Genomic DNA, 22,989 nt, shown 5'->3' with positions numbered 1-22,989 from the left:
GCCAAGACCCAAAGCATAAAGCCCTGACTCCAGCCAGCATAGTTCTCTGGGTCATTGAGGCACGCAAGCCTCCAAACCATGACAAGATTGTGTTTCCCTTAGAGGCCTCACCATAAAGGTGCAAAATTAACATATCAACCTGACAGTCTTTGGGATGCGGGAGAAACCCATGCAGTCCCAGGGGTGACGTAGATGTTCTACACAGATAGAGCCCCAGGTCCAGATTGAACGACTGCCCGGCCCCGCGAGACAGCTGCATCACTATGCCACCCAAATATCACCATTGCTCAAAATGGTCCCTTCCCCGAACCATGTCAGTGCTCTGTACAGAAATCCAGTTCACCCCATTCCACTGCTCAACTCCCCCAAGGTCCTGCAAATTATTTACCCCATTCCCATCCAGCTCCCTTCTGGAAGTCTGCACCAATCCAGCTCCCAGTATCTCTGACGCCAGTGCGCGCAAAGTTCAAAATAAATTTATTATCAAAGAAACGCATACAAAATGCTGGAGGAACTCAGTGGGTCAGGCGGCCTCTGTGGAAAGGAATGAACAGTCAATGTTTCAAGCCGAGACCCTTCACCAGCAACGAAATGTCGACTGTTTAATCCTTTCCATAGATGCTGCCTGACCTGCTGAGTTACTTCAGCATTGTGTGTGTGTGTGTGTGTGTGTGTGTGTGTGTGTGTGTGTGTGTGTGTGTGTGTGTTACTCTGGATTTCCAGCATCTGTAGAATCTCTTGTGTTTATTATCAAAGTACATATATATCATCATATACAACCCTGAGATTCATTTTCTTGTAGGCATTCATAGTAGAAGAAACCGGTGGGTATAACCATTCAACTTCACTCACCCCATCACTGACTGTTCCCACAACCTATGGACTCACTTTCAAGGACTCTTCATCTCATGTTCTCAATATTAATTATTTTCTCTTTTGAATCTGCAGAGTTTTTGTTGTTTGCACATTGGTTGCCTCTCTTCCCTGTTGGATATGGTCTTTCATTGATTCTATGAAGGCTCTTCAATTTACTGAGTACACCCTCTGGGTTGTATACGCTAGCATACTAGGGGTGATTGCTAAGTTTGTGGCCTAAGGTAGGAGGAGTCAATTTTAGAAAACCTAGCACATTTATTTTTCAACATAGTCCCCTCCTACATGTACACACTTAGTTCAGCAGTCGTGGAGCATACGGATCCCTTCTTTGTAGAAGTGGTTCCCAGCAGGCGTGATTGATAAGTTTGTGGCCTAAGGCAGAAGGAGATGAGTTATTAACTTCAAGCTTTCTACATTATCACTCAGAGTTGAGCTGCCCATGCCCATGTAACGAGAGCGTCTTGGACCTCCAGGTGGTCCACAGCAGTTCGTGGCCTTAGGTAGAAGGAGATGAGTTATACAGTCCTTGTTACACGCACGTGCAGTTCAACTCTGAGTGAAAATGCAGAAAGTTTGAAGTTAATAACTCATCTCTTTCTACCTTAGGCCACAAACTTACCAATCACCCCTGCTGTGGACCACTTCTGGAGGTCTAAGACACTGACTTCTACAAAGAAGGGATCCGTATGCTCCACGACCGCTGGACTAAGCGGGTAAATGTAGGAAAAATTAATGTGCTAGGTTTTCTAAAATTGATTCCTTCTACCTTAGGCCACAAACTTATCAATCACTCTTTGTATATGTACTTCAATAATAAATTTACCTTAAACTTTGACAAACAACCAATGTGCAAACAAAGGCAAGCCGTGCAAATACAAAAAGAATAAAATAAAAATGCAAGTAAATAAATAATATTGAGAACATAAGAGTCTCTGAAAGCAAGCCCATAGGTTGTGAAATCAGTTCAGTGCTGAGGTGAGTGATGTTACCCATGCTGGTTCAGAAGCCTGATGGTTGAGGGGTGGTAACCATTTCAGATCACTGCTACTCCCTGCAGTTAATAAAAGAATCGTTCCCTTTTGTATATTTTTTTTCCCTTTTGCTTTAAAGCCGGGTGGTGTGATGCTTGAATCATGTGTTACGTGGAAGACCTCTCTATTCACTGTATCTAATCTCCAATTATCTGGTTCTGATATCTATCCAGAAAAATGCACTGCAGAAGATATGCTTGCTCCTCAACACAATAGCAATGTTGACTAACCACGCACAGAGGTCAGATGAAAACCTTCGGCTATCACGTTACCTAACTGGAGGACGTGCAGCCGGAGAGAAGGTGACTTGCAATTATGTGGCTCTTATAATTTTACCTGAATGTTGTAAAAAAAATGTTTCAGGGGCTTCTGAAGAGTTGTCACTTCTGTAATAGAAACCAGTTTATCCAAAGAGGGATTTGTAAACAGAGCTGGTAGAGACTTTGCCTCATGCTGCGGTGATCCGCGTTCAATTCCCACCTCAGGTGTTTCTGTGTGGAGTTTATGCGTTCTGCACATTTCTGGGTGGGGTTTTCTCCCGGTGCCCTGCTTTCCTAAAATAAAGTGCAGTTTGGTAGGTTATTTAGCTTGGGTAAATTGTCCCATGCTCTGGGTAGAATCTTGTGACAGTGAACAGAGATGTGAGGAAATGGTTAAGTGCATAAAGTATACAAGTATGTATTTCAAAGTTCAAAGTAAATTTATTTTCAAAGTACATAAAAATGCATAATAGAATAATAATTTTACTAGAATTAATGAAAGACCACACCAACATGGGTGTTCAACCAGTTTGCAAAAGACAACTGTACAAATACAAAAAGAAAGAAATAATAATAATAATAAATAAGCAATAAATATTGAGAACATCAGATGAAGAGTCCTTGGGTATTCACACAAAATGCTGGAGGAACTCAGCAGGCCAAGCAGCACCTATAGAAAAGAGCAGTTGATGCTTTGGGCTGAAACCCTTCACCCAGTCCTGGTGAAGGGTTTTAGCCCAAAACATCAACTGTTAGCTCTTTTCTAGTGAACTCAGCTGCCTGGCCTGCTGAGTTCTCCCAGCATTTGTGTCTGTTGCTTTGGATTTCCAGCATCTGCAGACTTTCTTGTGTCGATAGGTATTTATATTTATTGCGTTTCTAAAAAAAAATTATTGTATTTTACCTTAGTGTTTTTTTGTACTGCATCGGATCTAGGGTAATAATTATTTTGTTCTCCTTTACACTTGTGTACAGGGATTAACATTAAACAATCTTGAACATCTTGAAATGGAACTTGTACAAAACAAATATAAATTGTGACTTTTATTAAAAAGAGTCTTGACCCAAAATGTCAGCCATCTCCTTGCATGCACAGACCCTAACTGAACTGCCCACTTCCTGCAGCAGTTTTTTGCTGACTGTAAATGGCTGCTTGATGGTTGGCCGGGACCGTGTTCTATGACCATAACCCAAGGCACCACCACCTCAGGAAGAAGGCCAGGTTCTACCGAGGCACATCCAGTGAGTGAGGAGCAGTCAGCTCCACTGTACATACCGAGGCAGTTGCCCATGGTATTGTTCCGATTAGCGCAGCACTTTACAGCACCAGTGATGTTCAATTCCTGCTACTGTCTTTAAGGAGTTTGTTCGTTCTCTGTGTGGGTTTCCTCTCACATTCCAAAGATGTACAGGTTAGGGTTTGTAAGTGGTGGGCATGCTACGTCGGAACCAGAAATGTTGCACCAGTTGTGGGCCCTCTCCAAGGGTGACCCGCGAGGCGTGTGGCCTTGAGGCCAAGCAGCCCACGATCGACTCCATTTCCTGATGATTGAAGTGCCGAGGAAGATAGAAATCATTGAGGCGAGTGAGTGTTCAGTGTTGTCTACCAGCATCTCACTCGCTGCTGCCAGAGGAAGGTTTCTGCGTGAGTCTCAGTCTCTCTCTCTCACTCACCGCTCCCAGAGGAAGGTCCCTGCATCAAGCTGGTCTCTCTCCCTCAACCACGATGTTGTTGGAGGATTTGTGTCTTGTGCAAGGTTTGATCAAAGTGGTTCATGAATTGGACTCTGTAGTTCACGTTATGATGTCTTTCTGGTTTTTGGCCGCTCCTTTCTTGTTTTCTTTGGTTTTTGTTTTGTGGCTGTCTGTGGAGAAGATGAATGTCAAGGTTGTATACTGCATACATATTTGATAATAAATTTACTTTGAATCCCTTGGTGTTGGTCACTCATCCAAATGCCCCATTTCACTGTTTGTTATTTCGATGTACATGTGACAAATAAATCTTTAAATCATATCCTTAAATGCACCTGGGAACTTCAGATAGACTCTGCCAGGGTAAACTTTGAACTCCACCTTGGATGATCCCAAGCCCAGCAGCAGGAGCAGGAGGGTTGGGCATGGGGTCAGGAATCCATCCAGTAAAAAGCCAGCACAAAAGAGACACCAACAGAAGCTCCAAAGACCTCACCCCTGGGAGAGGAAGGATCTGCGACAGACTGAAAGAGTGGCCCAGGATAGAGGACTCTGTCCAGTTGCTGTCAGCAGCCTGTGTCCCAGCAGGGGTGATGGGGGGCTGAAGAAAAAAGGGTAATTTCCCAGTTATGACTGGGAAAGGGGGGAGCGGGCTGGGACGCCTGAAGTAAATCTGGGTCAGGTGCGAGACCAGTTACTAATTTGATGATCCCAATGATGCAGAGAGAGTGAATTGTTTCTGCAAGGAAAATGTACATCACCCCATTAAACAAGTTGACTGCAGTCACCAAGTAAAAAGGGAGGCATTTGTTGTTGCTACCCTGGCACTGAGAGGGGTTGGGTTGGCCCTAGGGAGGGAGGGGAGAAGAGATTGCATCAACTAGGAGATGAAAGGCAGGGCAAAGAGCAGGGCTCAATGCTAAGGGTCTGATTTCTCAGTATATTGATTTTCTCCAAGCTTTTTGGACAGCAAAGTGGAGAATACCAACTACAATTCTCAATAAAAAGTAGACAATTTCTCCACTGAGTACAGGTGTTGCATAAAACCTTGCGACTGGCTTGGCATTGGTTAATAACCTGTCCCTACAATGCGAGTAAAGCGGTGGTAAGATTGTCAAGTCAACAGAGAAACAATTTTACAGGTCAGCTTTCGAAACCAAAGTGTGGGCTGAAGTATCTGCCATGATCGGGCTTGTAGAGGCAATAGTGTTAAAGGTGCTGTTGCAAGGTTGCAGCAGGAACTTCAGGACCCGAGTTATAGGGAAAAATTTAATAGAACATTGTACAGTACATACAGGCTCCTTTGGTCCATAATGTTGTGCCATTCTTCCAGCCTACTCCAAGGTCAATCGAACCCAGCGGTGGCCAACGTTTTACAATCCATGCGTCAATTTTTTCCACTCATGAGTTCAGATCCACCATACAACTCTTGTACCCGCAATCAATTCTTATAAAAATATGTTAATATAGAACTCGTGCATGAAAAAAAAATCCGCATCTGAACTCGTGTGAAAAAATTGACACGCAAGAAATGTAAAAGGTAGGCCACCCCTGATCTAACCCATCCCTCCCACATAGCTCAGAACTCTTCATTATTATAATACCCATGTGTCTAAGACTCTTAGACTTCTCCACTATTAGCAGTATGTTCCAGTCACCCACCACACTGCAAAAAAAAAAGTACCTGTCTTCTCCCCTAAACCTTCCATCTATCGCTTTAAAAGGATGTCCTCCAGTATCAGTCATTGGTACCCTGGGAAGTAGGCTGTTCAGGTCTTTATTCCCTGGAGCGCAGGAGAATGAGGGGTGATCTTACAGAGGTATACAAAATTATGAGGAGTATAGACAGGGTAAAATGAATGCAGACTTTTTCCCCTCAGGTTGAGTGAGACAAGAACTAGGGGTCATAGCTTTAGGGTGAAAGGTTAAATACTTGAGGGGAACCTGAGGGGGGAGCTTCTTCACTCAGAGGGTGGTGAGTGTGGAGCGAGCTGCCAAGGGAAGTGATGGATGCAGGTTTCACTGTAACATTTAGGAGAAGTTTTGACAGGTGCATGGATGGGAGGGGTATGGAGGGGTTTAACCCAGTTGCAGGTAGGTGGGACTCAGCAGAAGACCAGCCTTCCCTCTAATTTCTTATTTTAGAACTGCGAGGCCCAAAAACTGCACAAAACTTTGTAAGTAGGATGCCGTGCACAATTCTGATTTGATGGAGACAGACCTGAGAAGCACAGAGGAACATCTGGAGAAACTTCTGAAATACCCGGTTCGCTGCCGCTGCTACTGTGCGATCGAGAATCTCCGGAGGGAAGGCCCCAAAATCGCTGGCTTTGCCTGCTGCTGGCGGCCGGGGCTGGGGTCGAAGCGTTCAGCAGAGATGGTGCTCGGTACTCGGTGTTGGAGGGCTGGTTGGAGGCTCGAAGTTTTCGGATGACTCAGTCAGACTGTAGTCGGGCATGGCAGGGAGAGTTTTCTTCCTTCTCCCGTCTGCGTGAGATGTGGGACTTTCGAGAGACTTTGAACTTTCTTACTGTGCCCATGGCCTGTTCTTCATCAAGTTATGGTATTGTTGCACTGTTGTAACTATATGTGGTTTTTGTTAGTTTTTCAGTCTCGGTCTGTCCTGTGTTTCTGTGATATCACACCAGAGGAATATTGTATCATTTCTTAATATATGCATTACTAAATGACAATAAAAGAGGACTGCGTGTCCTCATTATCTAATAATCTAATCTAATGTTTTTTTTAAATGTGCATATTAGAGTGCCAGCGTTCAGTGGATCAGTTTATTAGCAATAATATATATAATAAAATAAAGATGGAGCAGAGAGCTAGCTTGTAAATCAGACAGCAGCAGTAAAAGGGGGTTTGGAACGGCAGGAATGGGGCACCACAGGAGAGGTGTGGGACAGGTGGCACAGGAGTGCCAGGAGCATGGGAGAGGGTGGCACAGGTGCAGATACGCCCAGCCCTGAGACATTTGCTTCCAAACAATTGGTTTACTGATCATTACAGAATGTCTTTCTTCTCCGTGGATTGTCACCTTGTCGTGGTGGAGAGGCTTGTGTGGTACCGACGACATCTGAAGGCACTTGAAAAGTTCCATCAACGTTGTCTTTGAAACATCTTAAATATCAGCTGGGAAGATAGAAGAACCAACGTCAGTGTGCTAAACGAAACAAAAACCAACAAGCATTGAAGCCTATGTCATCAAGAACCAACTAAGATGGAGCGGTCACGTTGTTCGGATGAAAGACGAATGTCTGCCGAAACAAATCTTCTACTCCCAGCTTAAAGCCGGCAAATGTAAAAGAGGCGGACAACAGAAGAGATTCAAAGACGTCTTAAAAGCCAACATGAAGAAATGTAACATCGACATCAACAATTGGGAAACCAATGCCAAGGACAGGAAACTCTGGCAAGCCATCATCCGAGAAGGAACAGCAACTTTCGAAGCCAACAGATGTGCAGAATTAGAAGAAAAGAGAAGAAAATGGAAAGAGAGGCAGCAACAACCAAAGCCCGATCTGCCATCTGGAGCTACCTGCCCTGAATGCAGAAGAACTTCCAAAGCCAAGATTGGACTCATAAGCCACTTGAGAGCCCATAAGTAGATCAACAGAACGAAGACCACCATCCTCGACCTTGAGGGATAGCCACGACGACAACGTCGGAATGTCTTTGATGTTTCCCGTTCCCTCCCCTTTTCCCAACCATGATTCCCCTCTCCCTGCCCCCTTCCCATTCTCAGTCCACAATAGAATCCCATATCAGAATCAGATTTATCATTGCTCACGTCATGAAATTTGTTTTTTTTGTGGCAACAGTACAGCGCAATACACAAAATTCCTACAGTACTGTGCCAAAGTCTTAGGCACACTAGCTATACATGTGTGCCTAAGACTTTTGCACAAGACTGTAACACATTGATGCTCTAATATGTTTCACTGTAAAGTTTGTGGTACATTATTTAGAAAATGTATGGATTATATTCAGTAACACAATTAATTACAGGGCATTTCACAATAATATTAACAGATTTCAAAATTATATTAATATTACGGACTCAAAGTCTTGGACTATGTTTTTTGTGTGAATGTATTTTACTGATCTTATATGGGCTGTAAGTACCTTGTGCTGTGTGTGACAGTTGGTTCAGGTTTCCCCTGCTATCTGAAAGTACAGTGTTCCTATGAAACCTTTCCTAAGCCAAAATGGCATAAAGCGAAGAAGCAATTACCATTAATTTATATGGGGAAAAATTTGAGCATTCCCACACCCAAAAAAATAACCTATCAAATCATACCAAATAAATCATACCACAAAACCTAAAATAACACTAACATATAGTAAAAGCAGGAATGATATGATAAACACACAGCCTATATAAAGTAGATATAATATATGTACAGTGTAGTTTCATTTATCAGAATCGGGAAGATTTAGTCAAAACCAATTTGTAGAGGGGGGAGAAAAACGGCACGTACACGCATGCGCACACACCTGCCCACGCAAGGCTTCACGGTCATCGTAGTCTTTCTCAGGGTAAACACAAGTTTAAAGCGGGCACCTTTTCTCGTAAAAGCAAAAATCCTCTTCGGATTTCTTTCGGTTAGTGAAAACAGGTACTAATGTAGGTCTTTCGTAAAAGCGAAGTGGCGTAAAGCAAACTTTCGTAAAGCGGGGGACACCTGTACTGTGTTGGTACACCTTGTCCACAGAGTAACACAGCTTCATTTAGCTGTATTCATGGGTTTTCCTGGATGGTTGAATGACAATTAAACTTGAATTTAAAGGAAAATTCCAGCTGTGTGGCAACAGAGGCTACGTGCACTGGAGTATTGCAGTTACCGCGTGGCTGCGCACCCCTACAGGTTCGAGGGAACAGTGCAGAAGACCAGCCTGACACAAAGGGCTGTTTCAGTGTTGTAGTGCTCTGTGACATTATGCTATTGATAATCTTGAGGAAATGGCGTCAGAAGCACACCCAGACCCTGGGCAAGTGATGGGAAGAGCAAGCTGCTTTAATCTTCCTCGGCCACCGACTGTCCTGCCTGTGGAAGAGCTTGCAGTTCCTGCATTGGCCTCATCAGCCATCTCAAATGCTACAAGACTGACACAGAAGTGAGTCATCCTCCATCCCAAGGGGGGAGCCTGAACTTACAGCAAAGGCCCGGGCTTCTGTTTAACAAACATGATTTCAAATGACTTCTCCAAATTTCTTGGTTGATTCAGCCTGTTTCTGGGAAATCTGAGTAAGGAACTCCTGGAAGTTCCTTTTTTTTTTAAAAAAAAGGAATGAATGAGACCTGGGGAAGGTAAAGGCCATGAGGAACTGCTGATCCTCCAGGGTCAGATAGCTGAAGTCATCGGCAGTCCTGGGCACCACAGGTATTTGTGACAGCCCCTTGCCGACTTCGGTAAACAAGATTCGGATTCCTTACCCAGAGTGATGAAACAGCCTGGCTCAGAGACAGAGGTGAAGTTTGGAAGCCGTGTGAAATAGGGTAGGTGTGAATCATCAGTTTTCCCCATCTGATTAGGATCCATTGCCAATTTATTACATTTTTAAAACATACAGTACCAGCCCAACAAGTCTGTGCTACCCAATTACATTCATGTGACCAATTAACCCCTACGTCTTCAGAATGTGGGAGGAAACCAGAGCACCCAGAGGAAATCCACAGAGTCACGGGGAGAGCATACAAACTCCTTACAGACAATGGAGGAGACTGAATCCAAGTCACTGGCACTGTAATAGAGTTACACAAACCGTTAACACCTTGGTTGAAATGATTTCACAAAGACTAGTTCCTCCTGGTGATTAACACTCTCAGAGTCAAACAGCTCCCTAATCTGGACTCTCGGTTTCCTCACACACCAGATCCTCTCTCAGGGGAACGTTAAAGAGCCCCTACTTAACGTCTACTTCGAACACAGCTCTTTGGTCTCATGAACAACGTTTAACTCAAACATGTCACCATTTCACAGAATGAACAACTTGAACACTATGTTGTTTATGGAAGCTAGCAAATAGGTTGTCATTCTCCTTATATTCCATGAGCTGTTAAGTGTTTCATCATGTCCTATAAAGGCTAGTGAACTCATTATAGAAATGCAAACCTTTTCAATAACAACAGCTGGAATCTGCCTAGCACCCACACACTCCTCCCACTGGGTCCAACTGTTTCCATCTGCCTGCCCCATCTCCCTTATTTGGTTTCAGGCTCCACGTTCCTTTCCTATCGGATTCTATCATCTACAGCACTTTGTTGCCTCCACCCATCACCTCCCAGCCTCTCTCACATCATCCACTATCCCCACTGGATCCACCCATCACCTCCCAGCCCCTCTCACTACATCCACTATCCCCACTGGATCCACCCATCACCTCCCAGCCCCTCTCACTACATCCACTCCTCCCCACTGGATCCACCCATCACCTCCCAGCCCCTCTCACTACATCCACTATCCCCACTGGATCCACCCATCACCTCCCAGCCCCTCTCACTACATCCACTCCTCCCCACTGGATCCACCCATCACCTCCCAGCCCCTCTCACTACATCCACTCCTCCCCACTGGATCCACCCATCACCTCCCAGCCCCTCTCACTACATCCACTATCCCCACTGGATCCACCCATCACCTCCCAGCCCCTCTCACATCATCCACTATCCCCACTGGATCCACCCATCACCTCCCAGCCCCTCTCACTACATCCACTCCTCCCCACTGGATCCACCCATCACCTCCCAGCCCCTCTCACTACATCCACTCCTCCCCACTGGATCCACCCATCACCTCCCAGCCTCAGAATCAAATTTATTATCACTGGCATGTTGTGTGAAATTTGTTAATTTAGCAGCAGTTCAATGCGATACATAATCTAGCAGAGAAAGATAATAATAAATAAAATTTTTAAAAAATAAACAATTCAATTACGTGTACTGAATAGATTAAAAAATTATGCATAAAACAAGTACTGTATGGTTAAAAAAAAGTGAGGTATTGCCCAAGGATTCAATGTCCATTTAGGAATCAGATGACAGAGGGGAAGAAGCTGTTCCTGAATCACTGATTTTGTGCCTTCAGGTTTCTGTATCTCCTACCTGATGGTAACAGTGAGGAAAGGGCATGCCCTGGGTGCTGGAGGCCCTTAATAATGGACACTGTCTTTCTGAGACTCCATTCTTTGAAGATGTCCTGGGTACTTTGTAGGCTAGTACCCAAGATGGAGCTGACTAGATTTAAAACATTCTGCAGCTTCTTTTGGTCCGATGCAGCACCCCCCACCACCACCATACCAGACAGTGATGCAGCCTGTCAGAATGCCCTCCATGGTACAACTATAGAAATTTTTGAGTCTATTTGTTGACATGCCAAATCACTTCAAACTCCTAATAAAGTATAGCTGCTGTCTTGCCTTCTTTATAACTACATCGATATGTTGGGACCAGGTTAGGTCCTCAGAGATCTTGACACCCAGGAACTTGAAACTGCTCACTCTGTCCACTTCTGATCCCTCTATGAAGATTGGTATGTGTTCCTTCGTCTTACCCCTCCTGAAGTCCACAAACCGTTCTTTTGCCTTACTGACGTTGAGTGCCAGGTTGTTGCCGCGGCACCACTCCACTAGTTGGCATATCTCACACCTGTACACTCTCTCATCTCCATCTGAAATTCTACCAACAATGGTTGTATCATCGGCAGATGTATAGATGGTATTTGAGCTATGCCTAGCCACACAGTCATGTGTATACAGGGAGTAGAGCAGTGGGCTAAGCACACACCTCTGAGGTGTGCCAGTGTTAATCATCAGCGAGGAGGATATGTTATCACCAATCCGCACAGACTGTGGTCTTCCAGTTAGGAAGTCGGGGTTCCAAATGCAGAGGGGGGTACAGAGGCCCAGGTTCTGCAACTTGTCAATCAGGATTGTGGGAATGATGGTATTAAATGCTGAGCTATAGTCGACGAACAGCATCCTGACATAGGTGTTTGTGTTGTCCAGGTGGCCTAAAGCCGTGTGGAGAGCCATTGAGATTGCATCTGCCATTGACCTATTGTGGCGATAGGCAATAGTTCCACTCACTACTTCCATTCCTCCTCACCCGGATCCACCTATCACATCCCACCCCTCCCCACCTGAATCCATCTGCCAATCAACTTCTCTTCTCCTGGACCCATCAATTACCTGCCAGCTCCTGTCCCACCTCTCCCCTCACTTCTCTATATTGCCCTCACCCTTCTACTTTTGCAGGCTCGGTAAAGGGTCTCGACGCAAAATGTTGACTGGTTACTTCCCTCCGTAAATATTGCTCGACCCGCAGAACTCCACCACCAGTTTTGATTTTGCTCCGCATTCCAGCATCAGTCACCAGTCCTAATGAAGAGCCTCAGCCTGGAACATTGACTATTCCCTCCGCAGGCACTTCCTGACTTGCTGAGTTCCTCCAGCATTTTGTGTGTCTTGTTCCAGGGTTTGCTGTGTCCTGCACCTCCTGAAGATTTGGGTGAAATATTTAAGGGGTGTGTGAGGGGGAATTTGTTCGCTCAGGGTAGAGAGAGCTGTCAGCGGAAGTGGTTAATGTGGGTTCAATTGTAACATTTAAGAGAAGTTTGGATAAGTACATGGATGGGAAGGGTATGGAAAACCATGGTCCAGGTGCGGGTCAATGGGATTAACCTGATTAATAGTTCAGTTTATTCAACATTTTCATATGACGTAATTTGACCTTTCCGAATCCTCCTTAACTTAAAATATATGAATAGAGGAGCGGAGTTGACGACGTTATTGAACGTGTTTGATTCAAGATAATGGGTTTAGCCTTGTTTTGTTCCGTTTGCTTTTTTTTGGGGGGTTTAGTATTTTTTTTTGTTTCTTTTTGGAGTTTTTCTTTGTATTTTTTTCTTTTTATTTCTTTTTTTTCTATGATTAACTATATCAAGAGTTTGGAAGTCTATTATATTTGTATTATTTGAAATCTTTTTTGTATATGCTTATCAACAATAAGTTTATTCCAATCTCTTTGTATCAACATTGTTATTCTGTTTATAATTTTGGAAAATTAATTAAAAGATTTAAAAAGAAAGAAAGAATAGTTCAGCATGAACTTGATGGGCCAAAGGGCCTGGTTTTGCACTGTAGTATTTGATGACTCTCCCATACCAGTGTCACTGCCTCCTGCTATGTACCTAGACCTTCCGCCAACGACAACTTCCATTACCCACCCCCACTCTCCCCGAAACATCCGTTTAACGCTCGAGTCTGACATACATTTTCCACTATCGACGCAAAATAGAAGTATGTGACCCATCCAAGTTTTGACAGTGGGATAGAGTTGAATCTCAGAGACCACATTTCCTCAGTGGATCAACAGAAAACTGGGACACAATGGAAAACTATAAATGCTGGAGGAACAAAAAAAAACAGCAATGATGGAGACAATGACTGTGCAAGGAAATGGCCATTACCCTGATCAATTTTAAATACAAAAGTTAAATGTTCCAAACAAAGGAAATGTCTGACAAAGAATTTGTATGTTTAATTATCTATAACCAGTAGACCACATAGAGACAAACTCATTATTCTTGGTTTAGTATAACCATTATCAATGACATTATACATTCTAAAATATGTACCCAATACTTGCACACGAGATACGATTTGACATGGTTTGTCATGATGGGATATCAGCTCCTATGTCTTATGGTCACATGTACGTTGAAATATACAGCGGAATGCATTGTTTTGCAACAACGACCACAGTCTGAGGATTATGTGGTTATTGCCAGGTTACGCTTCCAGCACTGACATGGCACAAATCACTAATCCTAACCCATTCTTCTTCGGAATATAGGTTGGGGGTGGGTGGGGGGAGGGAGGAACTAGAGAACGTGGAAGAAGCCCACACAGTCACAGGAAGCAAGTTCAAACTCCTGACAGTGAACCCTGATTAGTGATCAGGGGTGCAGGGACTCCTGACATTTCATTAGGCAGAATTCACCCAGACTGTTAAGGGTTACATTCGCCCCGTATGTTACGTGTTACTTTGCACAGTATTATGTTTTGGGGGCGGGCCAGTTGTTTCTGATTGAGGTAAAGTGTACGTTGGAAGTAATTACACTCATGTCGATTTTTGTCGACACTCCTAGTGGTTTATTTATTTAGACATCCTGCGCGGAACAGGCCCTTCCCACCCAGTGAGCCACACTGCTCAGCGATGCACCTATTTAACCCGGCCGAGTCACAGGACAATTTACAATGACCAATTAACTTCCTGACTGGAACATCTTTGGACTGTGTGAGGAAACCAGATCACCCAGGGGAGCCCCACGAGCTCACAGGAAGAACATACAAACTTTCTTACAGAGAATGCTGGAACTCCGAGCTGTCATAGCATTGCGCTTCACACATAAAAGTTGCTGGTGGACGCAGCAGGCCAGGCAGCATCTCTAGGAAGAGGTACAGTCGACGTTTCGGGCCGAGACCCTTCGTCAGGACTAACTGAAAGAAGAGATAGTAAGAGATTTGAAAGGGGGAGGGGGAGATCCAAAATGATAGCAGAAGACAGGAGGGGGAGGGATGGAGCCAAGAGCTGGACAGGTGATTGGCAAAAGGGATACGAGAGGATCACGGGACAGGAGGCCCAGGGAGAAGGAAAAGGGGGAGGTGGGGAAAAAGCCCAGAGTATAGGTAAGGGGTATAGTGAGATGGACAGAGGGAGAAAAAGGAGAGAGAGAGACAAAAAGAATGTGTGTATATAAATAAATAAATAACAGATGGGGTACAAGGACTCTCCCACCCCCCACCGACAACCCCTTCGCCCGTCTTCAACCCTCCTCCTCTTCCTGGACACCCCGCTCTGGTCTTCTGCCTGCTCTGGATCTCTTTATTGCTAACTGCCCATGGGACATCAACCATCTCGACTTCACCGCACCTTGTTCCCATTCCAACCTCACTCCTTCGGAATGCTCTGCTCTCCACTCCCTCCGCACTAATCCTAACCTTACCATAAAACCCGCCGATAAAGGGATTGCTGTTGTAGTCTGGCGTACTGACCTCTACCTTGCCAAGGCACAGCGACAACTCGCGGATACCTCCTACTTACCCCTCGATCGTGACCCCACTAAAGAGCACCAGGCCATTGTCTCCCACACCATCACCAACTTTATCCGCTCAGGGGATCTCCCATCCACTGCTACCAACCTTATAGTTCCCACACACCGCACTTCCAGTTTCTACCTCTTACCCAAGATCCACAAACCTTGTTCAATCCTCTCCTACCTATGTTCGTGACACTTCTCATGCTCTGAAACTTTTTGATGATTTTAAGTTCCCTGGCCCCCACCGCTTTATTTTCACCATGGATGTCCAGTCCCTTTATACTTCCATCCCCCATCAGGAAGGTCTCAAAGCTCTCTGCTTCTTTTTGGATTCTAGACCTAATCAGTTCCCCTCTACCACGACTCTGCTCCGTCTAGCGGAATTAGTCTTTACTCTTAATAATTTCTCCTTTGCCTCCTCCCACTTCCTCCAAACTAAAGGTGTAGCCATGGGCACCCGTATGGGTCCTAGCTATGCCTGCCTTTTTTGTTGGCTTTGTGGAACAATCCATGTTCCGTGCCTATTCTGGTATCTGTCCCCCACTTTTCCTTCGCTACATCGACGACTGCATTGGCGCTGCTTCCTGCATGCATGCTGAGCTCGTTAACTTCATTAATTTTGCCTCCAACTTTCACCCTGCCCTCAAGTTTACCTGGTTAATTTCTGACACTTCCCTCCCTTTTCTAGATCTTTCTGTCTCTATCTCTGGAGACAGCTTACCTACTGATGTCTACTATAAGCCTACTGACTCTCACAGCTATCTGGACTATTCCTCTTCTCACCCTGTCTCTTGCAAAAATGCCATTCCCTTCTCGCAATTCCTCCGTCTCCGCCGCATCTGCTCTCAGGATGAGGCTTTTCATTCCAGGACGAGGGAGATGTCCTCCTTTTTTAAAGAAAGGGGCTTCCCTTCCTCCACCATCAACTCTGCTCTCAAACGCATCTCCCCCATTTCACGCACATCTGCTCTCACTCCATCCTCCCGCCACCCCACTAGGAATAGGGTTCCCCTTGTCCTCACCTACCACCCCACCAGCCTCCGGATCCAACATATAATTCTCTGTAACTTCTGCCACCTCCAACTAGATCCCACCACTAAGCACATCTTTTCCTCCCCCCCCCGCTTTCCGCAGGGATCGCTCCCTACGCGATTCCCTTGTCCATTTGTCCCCCCCATCCCTCCCTCCTGGCACTTATCCTTGTAAGCGGAACAAGTGCTACACATGCCCTTACGCTTCCTCCCTTACCACCATTCAGGGCCCCAGACAGTCCTTCCAGGTGAGGCGACACTTCACCTGTGAGTCGGCTGGGGTGATATACTGCGTCCGGTGCTCCCGATGTGGCCTTCTATATATTGGCAAGACCCAACGCAGACTGGGAGATCGTTTTGCTGAACACCTACGCTCTGTCCGCCAGAGAAAGCAGGATATCCCAGTGGCCACACATTTTAATTCCACATCCCATTCCCATTCTGACATGTCTACAGTAGAGGAGGCCGTGGATAAAGATGAAGCCACACTCAGGTTGGAGGAACAACACCTTATATTCCGTCTGGGTAGCCTCCAACCTGATGGCATGAACATTGACTTCTCTAACTTCCGCTAATGCCCCACCTCCCCCTCGTACCCCATCCATTATTTATTTATATACACACATTCTTTTTCTCTCTCTCCTTTTTCTCCCACTGTCTCTCTGACTATACCCCTTGCCCATCCTCTGGGTTCCCCCCCACTTTTCTTTCTCCCTGGACTTCCTGTCCCATGATCCTCTCATATCCCTTTTGCCAATCAGCTGTCCAGCTCTTGGCTCCATCCCTCCCTCTCCTGTCTTCTCCTATCATTTTGGATCTCCCCCTCCCCCTCCCACTTTCAAATCTCTTACTAGCTCTTCTTCCAGTTAGTCCCGATGAAGGGTCTCGGCCCGAAACGTCGACTGTACCTCTTCCTAGAGATGCTGCCTGGTCTGCTGCGTTCACCAGCAACTTTTACGTGTGTTGCTTGAAATTCCAGCATCTGCAGATTTCCTCGTGATAGCATTGCGCTTACCGCTTTGCTACTGTTGCATCCCTACAGGAAAGCATCAGGCCCAGATACCGTCCATGGCCATCGATTCTGCATGGATCAATTAGCAGGGGTATCTGCAGACGTTTTTAACTTTTCGCTGCTTTAGTCTGTGGTTCTTTCCTGCTTTAACAGTTTAATTTAATGGTTCCATTCCACATCAGACAATATATAGAGTATACAACCTGAAATTCTTACTCTTCACAGACATCCACAAAACAGAAAAAAAAACCCCAAAGAATTAAATTTAAGACCACTATCATCCCAATAAGCAGGAAAATAACAAGATAGCATGCCCTAATGACTATCACCCAGTGCCTCTCATATCTACCATCATAAAAGCTTTATCAAGCATCAACATGAGCCTTCCAGCCAACGTCAACCCATTCCAGTCTGCCTCCTGCCAAAGCAGTTCTATGATGGACATCATCTCCCTGGCCCTACACTCATCTCTGGAACATTAGATGGTAAAGACGCCCACATAAAGTTGCCAGATAGCTTTTGCACTTTATTCTGTTACAGTATTTGATGGCTCTTGGCCTGTACTCACAGGAGTTTAAAAGAATGAGCCTTAGGTCCCACACCACCACAGGAACAGCTGTTACTTTTCAACCAACAGGATCCTGAACCAGTGTGGATAACTTCACTCACCCCAACAATGAACTGATTCCACAATTCATGGATTCACTTTCAAGGACTTAACAACTTATCTTCTCAGTATTATTTATTTACTCCTGTTATTCTTTTCTGTATTCGCAGAGTTCATCTTCCTACACATAGCGCGAGTACCGTACACCTTGGTACAGTACTATATATTACATCTTTTCAGTTACCACTACTGAGCTAATTAAGTACTTTGATTTCTGTTTCTCAACCACCTTCCTATTTTAACCAAGGTACAGTACTCTGCCTCACTCTTGGACAAGATGTAGCACTCTCTTTGCCCCCCACTGATCAGGGTCACATGAAGCCATGGGAGCAGGTGGTGGATGGTCGTATGAGCAGCTGGTGCCTTTCCTGGTTGTGCGACCAGTGACGCCGGGCAGACAATCTCTGAATAGTATTGATGATGGTTGGGGTCACCCGTCTTGTAAAGGCACTGCCCAGGAGGAGACAATGGCAAGCCGCTTCTTTGCCAACAACCACCATGGTCATGGCCCTGATGAAGCGTTTCGGCCCAAAATGATGACTGTTTACTCTTTTCCATAGATGCCGTCTGGCCTGCTGAGTTCCTCCAACATTTTGTGTGTGTGTGTTGCTCTGATTTCCAGCATCTACAGATTTTCTCTTGTTGATGGTCATGCAAAGACCATGATCGCCCATATCTTATGACACAGCACATAAAGAACGAACGAATGAACTACTGAGCTAATCCAAAACTAAGCACTCTTATTTCTGTTTCCCAGCCACCTTCCTATTTTAAAACTGATGTACAGTACTGTGCAAAAGTCTTGGGTACACTAGTTATAACTACCACAGTACTGTATATGAAGGCATAGATGTACTTTGAACTTTGGCTGGCCCCTGCTGCTATCATACAAAAAGCAACAGGACGAGTGGTCCTGTGTGCTCTTCAGCTGTCTGAATCACCAGCCCAGTGACAGACACAGAGCACTGACAAGTCACCCGGGTTACCATTAACACTCGCAGCGCCAGCATCAGGCCACGAGTGAAGATACACTTGGCCACAATTTTCAGCAGGCCCCACTCGAATGTTATGTTGTCAGTGGTAAACCATGAACAAAAATTAGATGCACATTCAGGGCCCACTTTACATCTGCCCATTATTGCAAATATCTAATCAGCCAATCATGTGGCAGCAACTCAACACATAAAAGCAAGCAGACAGAGTCAAGAAGTTCAGTTGCTGTTCAGACCAAACATCAGAATGGGGAAGAAATGTGATCTGAGTGACTTTGACTGTGGAATGATTGTTGAAGAAACAACTCATCACGATGCATTTCAAATTATATTTGGCAGTTTTAACCAGGCCTCTTTGAGGAAAACCCTACCTGATTATCACCAGCACCTAACCCGTTTTAGAGCACTGCTACACCACAATAAGGAATGCCTAATCATTCCTTCCTGAGACCGCATTTTGGCAAGTCGGATCATTTGGCTGTACTCCAACTACCTGAATACAGACAGAGCCTTTAGGCTCCAGAGATCAAGACAACTAAGAGGTGGTCACAGGAGGCCTTGAGTCAGAGCTCTGGGCCATGTTCAAAAACTAATCTGAGGGTTTGAATGAATTCATCAGGGTTGTTACAGACTTTATTAAAACATCTGTTGGATGAGTGCGCCCCCATGAAATCGTCCAGCCTTGGATGAACAATGAAATCCAGAATCTGCTGAGAGCCAGATCAGAGGCATTCAAGTCTGGAGATCAAGGATGCTACAAGAGGTGCAGGTATGATCTCCAGAAGACCATCTCACAGGTGAACTGGAGAATCCAGACTAGACTGGAATCAACAAGGGTTTCTTGACAGCTGTGGCAGGGTTTGAACACCATAACCTCCTACAAATTAAATCTTGCGACATAGGAGGAAGCAGAGCTTCGCTTCCAGATGAGCTCAATGTCTTCTGGTAGTCAAAGGAAGCACAGAACAGGGAGGAACCATCGCACACTCCCATGTCTCCCCATGATCCTTTGGTCTCAGTACCTGAAGGTGACATGCAGGCTACCTTCAGAACAGTGAATCCAAGGAAAGCATCCGGTCCGGACGGAGTACCTGGTCCAGTACTAAAGACCTGTGCTGCCCAACTGGCTGGTGTGTTCATGGATATCAACTTCTCACTCCAGCAGTGTGAGGTACTCACCTGCTTCAAGCAGGCTTCAATCGTACTGGTACCTGGAGGAGTGTGGTAACCTGACTAAGTGACCGTCACCCAGTGGCACTTAAATCCAAGTGATGAAGTGTTTTGAGAGGCTGGTGCTGAAGCCTATCAGCTCCCGTCACTGACGCAACAGGTCCACAGCAGATGCCATCTCACTGGCTCTTCACACAACCCTGGAACATCTGAACAGCAATGATGCATACATCAGAATGCTCCTTATTGACTACACTTAGCACTTAATACCATTATCCCCTCAAAACTAATCAGCAAACTGCACAACCAGGGCCTCAATATCCCTCTTGTGCAATTGGATCCTCGAAATCTTCACTTGTAGATCCCAGTCAGTTCGGATTGGCAAAAGCATCTCCTCCACAATCTTTATCAGCACATAGGGATGCATACTTAGCCCCCTGCTCTACACCTATGACTCTGTGGCTAAGTACAGCTCCAACACCATTTACAAGTTTGCTGATGACACTACTGTTCCGGGCCGTATCAAAGGGGGTGATGAATCAGCATACAGAAAGGAGATTGAACATCTGCCTGAGCGGTGTCATAACAACAACCTCTCACTCAATGTCAACAAGTCCAAGGAACTGATTTTAGGTTTCAGGAGAAGGAAACCAGAGGACCATGAGCCAGTAATCACGGGAGGACCAGAGGTGGAGAGGGTCATTATGTCAGAGGACCTGACCTGGACCCATCATACAAGTATTGTTGCAAAGAAAGCACATTAGTGCCTCTACTTCCTCAGGAGTGTGGAGATTCAGCATGTCATCAAAAACCTTGGCAAACTTCAATAGACGTGTAGTGGGAAGTGTACTCGCTTGGCTGCTTTACAGCCTAGTATAGGAACACCAATGCGTTTGAGTGGAAAATCCTACAAAAGGTTGTGGATTCAGCCCAGTACATCATGGGTAAAACCCTCCCAACTATTGAGTACATCTACATAAAACACTGGCATAGAAAAGCAGCATTCAACAAAGATCCTCACCACCCAGGCCATGCTCTTTTCTCACTGCTGCCATCAGGTAGAAGGTACAAGTACCTCAGGACTCGTACCACCAGGTTCAATAACAGTTACTACCCCTCAACCATCAGGCTCTTGAACAAAAGGGGATAACGACACTCACTCTACTTCTGGTGTTCCCACATCCGATGGACTCTTTATCCTGTTATTTCACGCTCAGCGCTGCCTCCACTCCGTCATGGAGTATCAGCTGGCAGGATCTTGTCTCCAACTTCCAAGCACTGAAGCCACTTTGCTGCTCAAGCAGCTCTGCTGTTCGGGCCACGCGTCTCACGTGGACAACTCCAGGTTAATGAAAGGATACTCGATGGAGAACTCTCTCAGGGCAAGTGAGATTGAGCTGCCCCGTGCAAGATGCACAAAGACCAACTTAAACAGCAGCTTCCTCAGGCGAACAGAGGTCAGCAAGTGGCAGCAGCTGGCTTGTGACAGAGACGGCTGATCCGCAGTACGGCCAACAATTTCGAAGAAATCCAAGACTGCGACTGCTGAAGAGAAGAGGAGACGCAGGAAGGATCCTACTACCCAAGTGCCTACATCCCAGCTTTTCCTGTTTTCCTACTGCTCCAGGATTGGCCTCTGCAATCACCAACTATCGTGCCGTTGCTCCTGATGGCTCTTCTTCCCTCCTGATCTTTGCAAGTGAAGAAGCAGCCATCTTCATCCTTTATTGCTATTTATTCGTACCGTACAGTTTGTTTAGTTACTGTTCTATAGATTTGCTAAGTATGTCCACAGGAAAAAGAACTTCAGGATTGTATGTGCTGACATGCATGTACTCTGATAGTAATTTTTATTTTGAACTTTGGTGCCAGACGGGGTGGTTTGACTATGTCAGAAACTGCAGACCTCCTGGGATTTTCCACACACAACAGTCTCTGGAGCAGGAGATTGCACCCTGGGGCCTGCGGACCCCGTGGTTAATGGTGGGGGCCTGTGGTATATGGAGGGTTGGGAATCCCAGCTCTAGCATTTACAGAAAATGGTGCAAACAACAAAAAATAGTCATACTTTATTGATCCCAGGGGGAAATTGGTTTTCATTACAGTTGCACCATAAATAATAAATAGTAATAGAACCATAAATAGTTAAATAGTAATATATAAATTATGCCAGTAAATTATGAAATAGGTCCAGGACCAGCCTATCGGCCCAGGGCGTCTGACCCTCCAAGGGAGGAGTTGTAAAGTTTCATGGCCACAGGCAGGAATGACCTGTGAGTCTAGAAAATGTCCAGTGAGTGGCAGTTCTGTGGGGGAAAACACTTTGTTAATGAGGGAGGTCAGAGGAGAATGGCCAGACTGGTTCAAGCTGACAGGAAGGCAATAGACAATAGGTGCAGGAGTAGGCCATTCAGCCCTTCGAGCCAGCACCACCATCCACTGTGATTATGGCTGATCATCCACAATCAGTACCCTTTTCCTGCCCTCCCTTGACTCCGCTATTTTTAAGAGCTCTAACTAACTCTTTCTTGAAAGAATCCAGAGACTTGGCCTCCACTGCCTTGAGGCAGAGCATTCCACAGAACAACCCTCTGTGTGAAAAAGTCTTTCCTCAACTCCGTTCTAAATGGTCTACCCCTTATTCTTAAACTGTGGCCTCTGGTTCTGGACTCCCCCAACATGAGGAACATGTTTCCTGCCTCTAGCGTGTCCAATCCCTTAATAATCTTATATGTTTCAATCAGGTCCCCTCTCATCCTTCTAAATTCCAGTGTATACAAGCCCAGTCGCTCCAATCTTTCAACCTATGACAGTCCCGCCATCCCAGGAATTAACCTCGTGAACCTAGGCTGCACTCCCTCAATAGCAAGAATGTCCTTCCTCAAACTTGGAGACCAAAACTGTACACAATACTCCAGGTGGGGTCTCACCAGTGCCTTGTACAACTGCAGAAGGACCTCTTTGCTCCTATACTCAAGGCAACAGTAATGTTACAACAGTGATGAGAAGAGCATCTCTGAACGTACAACACATCGAACCTTGAAGTGGATGAGCCACAGCAGCAGAGGACCACACCAGGTTCCACTCCTGGACCTAAGTTGGCCAACGTGTGTATATTTAAGAGAAACAGTACCATGTGGTCAGTC

At 45.5% G+C, this 22,989-nt stretch overlaps 1 long non-coding RNA gene across 4 annotated transcripts in view; it reads right to left on the bottom strand.

Annotated features, from left to right (window-relative positions):
* LOC140203147 (uncharacterized) overlaps nucleotides 1-22,989 on the bottom strand; it is a 124,922-nt gene that overhangs the window by 28,033 nt on the left and 73,900 nt on the right. For 3 of the 4 annotated variants that reach the window (XR_011887298.1, XR_011887300.1, XR_011887301.1), the window contains exon 3: nucleotides 2,244-2,461. The exons of the other annotated variant lie outside the window; for it this stretch is intronic. This is a non-coding gene — a long non-coding RNA (uncharacterized lncRNA). The remainder of the gene's footprint in view (nucleotides 1-2,243; nucleotides 2,462-22,989) is intronic. 4 annotated transcript variants of the gene reach the window in all.

The sequence above is a fragment of the Mobula birostris genome, chromosome 9 (genome assembly GCF_030028105.1).
Source record: "Mobula birostris isolate sMobBir1 chromosome 9, sMobBir1.hap1, whole genome shotgun sequence".
NCBI lineage: Eukaryota > Metazoa > Chordata > Chondrichthyes > Myliobatiformes > Myliobatidae > Mobula > Mobula birostris.
The sequence above is the reverse complement of the archived record's forward strand: the minus strand, read 5'-3'. Positions and strand labels throughout refer to the sequence as shown.